Here is a 9,308-nt window from a genome sequence, read left to right as displayed (position 1 = left end):
AGTCCCTTTAGCAGTCCAGGTGGGCACTTCCTCCCAGTTCTCTGGCACCAAGCAGAACATAGCTCAGGCCCCAGCCAGCTTTGAGAGTCTTGGCAGGACCCAGGAGTACAGAGGTGCTCAATGTCACACAGAGAAACAGCCATGCTTTGCAATTCATTCCCAGAACCCCCAACTTTGGGTGGGGGTCCTTGGAGAGTCTGGCAGCCCTCATGCTCAGCGGCAGGCAAGCCACCTCTGTCATCTGGGATTCTGATGTGGACAGGGTCTGGCCAGTAGTGGTCAGCAGGGTGGTATCCCCCAAGGTCCTGAGTCCATGCCTCAGGTCCCCTCACGGTCTGTGAAATTCAGAAGTGTTCATTATCTGATCATACCTCATGACCAGAAATGTGGTAGCCAGGAGTGAGCTGGAACCCTGACCCCACCCACCACACCAGGGGGCCCTGCAAAAATCAGCTGGCCTCAGGCAGGCCAGACACCTGCTCAGCATACCCACCCACCTGCCTGTCCGGACCAGGGTTGAGAAGCCTGTTCTGGTTACTGCCTCTGTTCCACTGGCAGGGCCAGGTGAGCCCATGGGTGCCCTGCCCTGTGTGCCCAGGGCCTCTGAGGATCCTGAATGCCACCCTGAGGGTATGGCTGACCTAGATGGACATGTCCCCAGAATGACATGCATATGTTACCCAGGGGAGGAGCAGGGCGCAGGGTGGGCCTTGCTTAGGGCCTCAGTTTTCTGCCCTGGAGAGAGGGTAGGCTGCTGTGATGGTGACTGGTGAGTTCCTAGAACTATCAGCAGACTGTCTGCCAGGTGGGCAGGCAGGTGTGTGGCCAGGACCAGTTGTAGTGCTTGGTAGGTTGGTGCTTCCAAAAACCAGGGTGCATGCCTGTGGGTGGATGACCATGGAATGGGAGGCCTGGGAACCTGAACTGAGGCACGTCTCCCACAGCCTAGGACCAAGGTGTCAAGAGTGCTTGTCATCGGGTATGCAATTGCTTCCCACCTCCTCTTGCCAACCTGATGCATGATATTGCCTGAATACCTGACAAAGTGAGTGCCTGCATTCCTGGATGGAGGGGGTCATGTGATGGGGGTTGAAATGTTTATCTGGCATTAGGGCCTCCAACAGCAGGGTGGGCCCAAGAAGACCCCATCTCTAATCTGGGCACTAAGATTGGCCATAACTCCTCAGCAAATACTGACTGCTCTGGCCCTGTCCCCCGCTGCAACATGGCAACAGCGGGGCTGCCTCCTTCCAGAGGGTCTCAGAGGAGCAGATGGATCTTCTGTCCATTCCACGAATTGCTTGGGAAACTCTGGATTCAGATTGTTCCCAAGGACACCAACTGCTCAGAAAGGCGGAGAAAGTAGGGTAGCAGGTAGAAGCCTTGGTGGTGCTCACAGCTGGGCCCTGGATCAGTCACTACTGGGTTCTATCTGTTCACAACTGGGTCCTGAATTGGTCAAACACAGGGCCCTGATCTGGTTACAACTGGGCCAGACATGACCTGGTGACACATTGGACCCTGACCCTGGTCACACTTTGAGTCCTGACTGTAGTCACACTTTGGGCCCTGATTTGGTCACATTCTGCATCATGGTCACACTCAAGGCCCTGGCCTTTGTCAACCTCATCATGAACTGGGTCTTGACCCTACATATATTCTTTGACCTACGTATATTCTTTGACACTTAGAGCCAGTAGAGTCTATGTATCATTTTTGTCTGTGTAGCCCATATGACCTGCCTAGCATGGATAGAATATCATCTACTGCCTGCATATCTTCTGTGATCAAGAACCTTGTATTAACAGAGTAGCCAGTGTAAGTATTGTAAACTCTGTGTCCATTTTATCTTCTACTTTTTTTAAAGGAATTTTTTATTTGTGCATACATTTGTATATAATGGTAGAATTTGTTACATATTCACAATTGTAACATATACATATACATATTGTGTGCATACACAATATAACACTAATTGGCGAATATTATTCCCCTGGTTTTCCCCTTACCATTCACTTCTCCCACTTGCATTCCTTACTTTTTTCCTCTACTCTACTAATTTCAATTTCCATGAGATACATGGAAATACATACCTTTCTTTTCCCTTTTACTCTCTAGCTTCCACATATGAGAAAAAACAATGGTCCTTGACCTTCTGAGTGTGGCTTATTGTACATAACATAATGTTCTCAATTTCCATTTGTTTGCATAAAAATGACATAATTTTATTTTTATTTATGGACAAATAAAATTTTATTGTGTATATATACCACATTTTCTTTTCCATTCATCCACTGATAGACACCTTGACTGGTTCTGTAGTTTGGTTGCTGTGAACTGTGCTGTTATAAATTTGGGGTATACAGATATTGCTATATTACGATAAATAATTCCTTACAATACACACTGTTGAGTGGTACAGCTGGGCTATCTGGCAGTTCTATTCCTAGTCTTAGAAATCTCTACACTGATTTCCATAGTGGTGTACTAATTTTCCATCCCACTAACAATGTGAAAAGTATTTCTTTTTTCCACATATTCTCCAGCATTTATTTTTGTTTGCATTCTGGGTAATGGTCCTTCTGACTAGAATGAGATGAAATTTCAGTGTAGTTTTGCTTTGCATTCTCTTATTAGTAATGATTTTGAACATTTTTAACATATTTCTTGGTCATATTTTTCCTTTTGAGATGTGACTGTGTAGGTCATTTGGCCATTTATTAATTGGGTTATTTGTGAATTTTTCATGTTAAGTAATTTAAGTTATTCTTACATTCTGAATATTAATCTTCTTTAAGAAAAGTAGCTAGCTCCCATTTTGTTGGTTTTCCACATTCTAATTTTCTTCTTTTGCTGTGCAAAAGTAGCTAGCTCTCATTTTGTTGATTCTCCACATTCTAAATTTCTTCTTTTGCTGTGCAGAGGTTTTAAAATTGATGCCATCTCATTTATTAATACTTGGCATTAATTCTTCAGCTTTAGGGGTCTTACTGAGAAAGTTGTTACATGTGCCTATAGGTTGGAGTGTTGATCCCAAGTTTTCTTCTAAGAGTTGCATAGTTTCTGGTCTAATTTCAAAGTTTTTATTCCATTTTGAATTGACTTTCTGTGCAGAGTGATAAATAAGGTTATTGTCCCATTTAAATACATATGAATAACTATTTTTCCAAGCACAATTTGTTAAAAAGACTGTTTTGTCAAAGGTATGTTTTTGTCCCGTTTATAATCTCTTAACATCCATGATCTACACAGCCTCTATGGTCTTTGGTAGCCTTTATAACCTTCATAACATCTATTACCTATGTATTTCCATCACATGTGTAGCCTCTATGGCTTGGGAGGCCTCTATGAAACGTGTTTCTTTTTTGCTCTGAAAAACTTAAACTTTATATTGTATATGCCTTTAGTAGACCTTACAATATTTGAAGCATCTATGGCCTGAGTAGTTCCATGTTTCGTGAAGGCTCTGTGACATATGTAACCTTAGTAACCTAAAAGAATTTAGTGCCTCTATCTACCATGTAACCTCTATGATATGCACAGGTTGTTTAACTTGTGTAACTTGGGTAGCCTGAATAGCCAGAGCCTCTATTACCTGAGTAGACTGAAAGTCCTTATCACCTATTCAACCTCAGTGGTCAATGTATATACTCTAAGTGTCATCCAAGACTTACATAATGTCAGTGGCATGCTTTATCTCTATTTCCATTGCAGCTTCTGTGGTCTCTGTGGTCTGTGTATTATCCCTGATAATAATCTTTATTGACCCATGTATCCTCAGTGACTGAGTGTTGTGTGTGATGTATTCAATGTCTATGAGCTGCTTAGCCTTAATGGCAAGATAAGTCTAAATGACATTAGCAGCCCTATGACCAGTGAAGCCTCTAAGATCTGTGAAGCCTATCTGATATTATTGACTCTGGGTTCTTAGTGGACTCTATATCCTGCATTGCATCTATAACCTGAGAAATGAAAATGACCTTAGTAGCCCCTGTGACATGTCTACTCTTCATGACCTAAATACTCCCCATGACCCATGTGGTATTTATGACCTTAATAGCCTCTAGCATAAACATACCCTTTGTGCCCTGGTTAAGTTATCTGTTCTAAATATACTAAGTGACATTAGTAACCTCTATGGCCTGAGGAGACTCTATGGACTATACCATCTCTATCGCATGCAAAACTTTATGGCATCAATATTCTAAATGAAATGAACAGCCTCTATTACTTATTACTCTATGAAATATGTAACATCTATGACAAAGGACCTTTGACCTGAATAGACTTTATAACCAAAGAAGCATAAATTACTCCAGTAGCCTCTATGACCTGGTTGACTCCTAATGTGTGAGTAGTCTGAGACATGGTTAGCCACTTTAACCTGAGTATCCTCATTGGCTTGAGTAAACTCAATGTCCTTAGTTGTGCCTAGGGTTTGTGAAGCTTCTATAGACACCATAGCCTGTATAACCTGGGTAACCTCTATGATCTGCAGAGTTGTTCTGGCCTTTGTAGCTTGTATAACCTGCACAATATCTATTACCTATGTATCTTTCATGACTTGAGAATATTCTATGTCCTGTTTATCCACAGGGTCTGGGTAGCCTCTATGTCATTTTTAGTTCCAAGGTCCTTTGCAGCCTCAGAATTCTAAATGCCCATCATATACTTTGTGACTTCTGTAGCCTTCATGGCCTAAGTAGTCAAAATGGCATTAGAAGTCTCTAATGACCTGAAAAATCTCTATGATCTGCATAACCTCTATTATATGCTTAGACTTTGTTTCCATGTGACCTGTATGTTTTATGCAACCTCTATGACTTAAGTAGCCTACACAATCTTAGTAAACCCTTTGACCTAGGTAACTTCTATGTCTTCTTCAACATCTAAGACCCCAACCTATGTGGTCTGAGTAGACAAATAACCTAAGTAGTCTCTATATCCTGTGCAGCCTGTATAGACTGAGTGTCTTAAAAAACTTCACTAATTTTTATGGACTTAGTAGACACTATGACCTTCATAGCCTCTATGTCCTGAGTGGCCTAATGTCCTTAGTAGCCCCTATAAACACAGTAGTCTCTATGACCAATACAGTTACTCTGAAAGGACTCAAATATCCTCTTTGACATGAGGAGCCCCAACAACCTATGTAGAAACTATGGCGTGATTAAATCCTGTGTAACCACTGTGATCTGTGTAGTCTCTATGAATATTGTTATGGTTTAAATATAAGTTTTCCCCAAACCTTTTATGACCCATGTAGCCTTTATGACCTGCATTGTCTCTATGACCAGTATAGACTTCGTGGTCTGAGTAGTCTCTATAACCTGCATTATATCCATGGCCTTTGTATTTCATTTCCATGACCTATGCTGCACGTAAACAATGTGGTGTATATCCCCTTCATGGCCTGATTAGTGTAAATAACTTCTGTAGTATCTATACCCCAGGAACCATTATGATCTGTGTAGTCTCCATGATCTGTGTTGACTCAACAAACTGCATAGCCACTGTGTCTTCAATGGTCTTTGAAAACTTACTTAGCTTCTAATTCCCATGAAGCATAAATAATCAGTGTGTCTTGTATAACTTGTGTACTGTCTTTGACCTGCGTGTTCCCTATGACATTCATAACCTGTATATTTTGTGTACCATCTATGACTTTCATAGCTGTTTTGGTCTAAGTATCTGAAATGACCTTAGTATTTCCTATTACCCACATAGCAACCATGGCCTCAGTAGCTTCTCTGAACTAACTATCCCATGAGAACTGAGAAGCCTTTATTATCACCATAACATTTGTGACCTGTGTATCTGCAATGACCTACATATGTTCTATGACTTCACAGAATCCATGACATGAAAAATCTCTATAATTTGTATAATTTTTATTATAATTTGTATAATTATAATTTGTATAATTTTTATTGCCTGAATAGCCTGAATAGTAACTGAGTACCCTCTAATACCCAATAGCCAGTAAGAGCTGTGTCGGTTCTATGTCTGAGTATCCTCTATGCACATGCATATGCATAGCCTCTGTAAACTGAGTAGTTCTATGGCCTATATGACCTACATCACCTCTATAGCCTGAGAAGTCTATGACTTGCAAAACTATGATCTTGTAGCCATTATGAATTCCATAGTCTATATGACCATGTATACTCTATGACCTGTATAGACCCCATGGTCAGTGCAGCCTTTATGGCCTGGGTATCCTAAATGGCTTATGGCCTAAATTTAATGGCCACATTGACCTGTGTAACCACTGTGATCTGTGTAGTCTCTATGAATATTGTTATGGTTTAAATATAAGGTTTCCCCGAAAAACCCTCATGTATAAGAAGATGAAAGAAAGTATAAAATTTATGAGAGCTTTAACTCAATCTGTGAATTAATTCCCTGATAAGGATTAATTGGGTAACCATAGGCTGGTAAGGTATGGTTGGAGGAGGTGGGTCATTGGGGGAATGAATTTGGGGTAAATTTGGTGAGTTGAGTGTAGTTTCTGCTTCCTGATGTGATTTCTTGAACCATTTTGTTCTACCACACACTCAATCTCTGAGGAATGGAGCCTGATGTCTATGGATTGTGACCTGTGAAACCAGGAGCCTCTAAATAAGCTTTTACTCCTTGCATTGTGCTTTTCCATCCTTTTAGTCACAGCATTGAAATGACTGTCTAAAACAACTAGGTAGCCTATTGTCCTGAATAAACTCTAAGTCTTGCATATCTTTATGACCTAGTAGTCTAAATGACGTACATATTCCCATATAAACTTCATAGCTTCAATGACCTGAATAATCTATATAACTTGAGTAGCTTTTGTTATCACCATAGTAGTTCTGGCTAGAATAGTTTCTTGTTCCTGAGTAGCTTTTAGGACCTGAGAAGTCAAAGCTTCCTGTGTACTTTGAATGGTCTGTGTAACCTCTATGGCCTGTGAAGCCTCTATGGCCTGTGAAAACTCTTCAACTTGTGTAACCTCTAGGCCTTAGTACCCATTTTGACCTGATTATAATCAATGATCTATTAGACTGTGTAAAATGAGTAGCCCCTATTTCCTGTGTAGGACCTAAGAGTCATGTAGCTTCTATTTCCCACATATCTTCTATAACTGTAATAGAATATGTTAACAAGATAGCCTGTATGATTAGTGAAAGCATTGACTTTGAAGCCTCAAAACTTGAGTATACTCTATGGCCTGAAGTGACTCTATTGACTGTGAAGCTTCTATGACCTACATAGCCTTGATGACTTGAGTAACCTCTTTACCTTTGTAGTCACTATAGCCTGTATCTCTTTTATATTCTGAATAGTCTAAATAACCTGAGGAACCTCTGTGACCTGCATAGCTCTAAAGGCCTGAGAAACCTAATGACCTCAATATCTTCTCTGGCCTCAGTAGTCACTATAATTTTCATATTCTTCATGGCCTAAATAGCCTGTATATACTACATTGTCTCTAAACTTGAGTATCCTATATCATCTGAGTAGCTACTATCACCTTTATAACCTTTATTCGCTGAGTAGCCAAAATGCTTTACCAAGTCTGTGTGGTTTTAGTAAACTAAATAACCTAACTATGATCTTCCTAGCCTTTATGACATGCATAACTTGTATGATCTGAGTAGGTTATATGAACTAGTATCTTTTTAGTCAGTTTTTGCTGCTGCAATTTAAATATTCTGACCTGAACAATTTTAGAGGTGGAATAGTTTATTAGGCATCTTTATGACTTGAAGTGCCTTGCTGACCTGAATATACTCTATTACTTGAGTAGCTCTGTGGCCTGAGTAGACTCTATGACCTGTGTGGTCTTTATAGCTGAGTAATCTGAATGACCTAAGTAGGCCTTTTAAAACTGAAGACTCTAAGAGCAGCATAGTTTCTATTTCCCATACTACTTCTATTAACACTGCAACTTCTAGGGTCTGAATAGCCTAAATAACCATAGTTAACTTGATATCCTGCATATGCTCTATGGCATGAATTGCCACCAAGACCTAAATTACCTGTATGTTGTAAAAACCCTCTATGACCTGCATAGCATCTGAGCACTGAATAGCCTCAATTATCTGCACAATCCATATGACCTGCACAGTCTTAATGAACTGAGTAGTCTAAATGACTTCAGTTCTTCTATGACCTCTTCAGCAACCATAACCTTCATGGTTACTATGATCTGAGAATTTATGCACTGTGTAGTTTCTATGATCCTTGTAATCAATATCACCTGAGTAACCTCCATGACCTGTATAGCCTTTATAACTAGAGTAGCATAAATGATCTCCCTAGTCTATATGGGTTTATTAACCTAAATTAACTTAGTTGCCTCATAAGCTGCATAGTTTTTATGACCTGTGTAACTTCTATGGTCTGGGTTATTTCTATAGTCTGTTTACCTTCTATAACTTAGGTAAGTTCTATGATCTGTGTAGCCTCTGTGACCTACAAAGTTTCTATTTCTTGAGTAGCTTGTAAAATATGCAGAGCCTCTATGACCAGCATAACCCCTATGACCTGCTTGCCTTTATTTTCTACAGTGGTTTTATGTATGTGTAATCTCTATGGAATGAATATCCTATTCCCTTGTAGTCTCTTAAGACTGAAGACAGATTTTAACCAGGGTATTTTCTAGGACCTATGTAGCCTCTCAGACCTTGGAAACTTCTGTAGTCTAAGTAAATTGTATAGTTTGTGTAGTATCTATTTTACAAGTAGAAATTTTTTGCCTACCTTATATGACCTATTAGGTAGCTTCTACACCTTCCCTGACTTGAGTACCCTTGTGGAACTCAGTGTCAATAGAATTACCATAACCTCTGTGACCAGTGTAGTCAATATGACTTGTGCACCCTCTATGACCTGAGCAGCCCTTAGGGCCTGAGTAGCCTACATGATCTGAGTATCCTCAGTGTCCTGCATAGCTTCTATATCCTGAGGAACTTCTATGACCTATGTAGACTCTTGGAACTGAGCAGCATCTATGACCAGTAAAACCTCAGTGATCTTTATAGCCTCTGTTACCCGTGTAGCCTCAGAGAGGTACTTAACTTCTTTGGCCTGAGAATTCTATATGACCTATGTAACTACATAGCCTGAATAGCCTAAATGACTTGAGTATCCTGTGTGACTTAAGACTCCATTATTATCTGAGTAGCCACTATGGCATGAATAGTTTGGATGACTTCATTAGGCTCTAATAACTGCAGAGACTGCATGACCTTTACAGCCTGAGTAGCCTAAAGGATATTAATAAATCTATGACTTACTTATATTATATGACCAGTATAAACTCCATG

This window comes from Sciurus carolinensis, chromosome 5 (assembly GCF_902686445.1).
Source record: "Sciurus carolinensis chromosome 5, mSciCar1.2, whole genome shotgun sequence".
NCBI lineage: Eukaryota > Metazoa > Chordata > Mammalia > Rodentia > Sciuridae > Sciurus > Sciurus carolinensis.
This window is presented reverse-complemented; position numbering follows the sequence as displayed.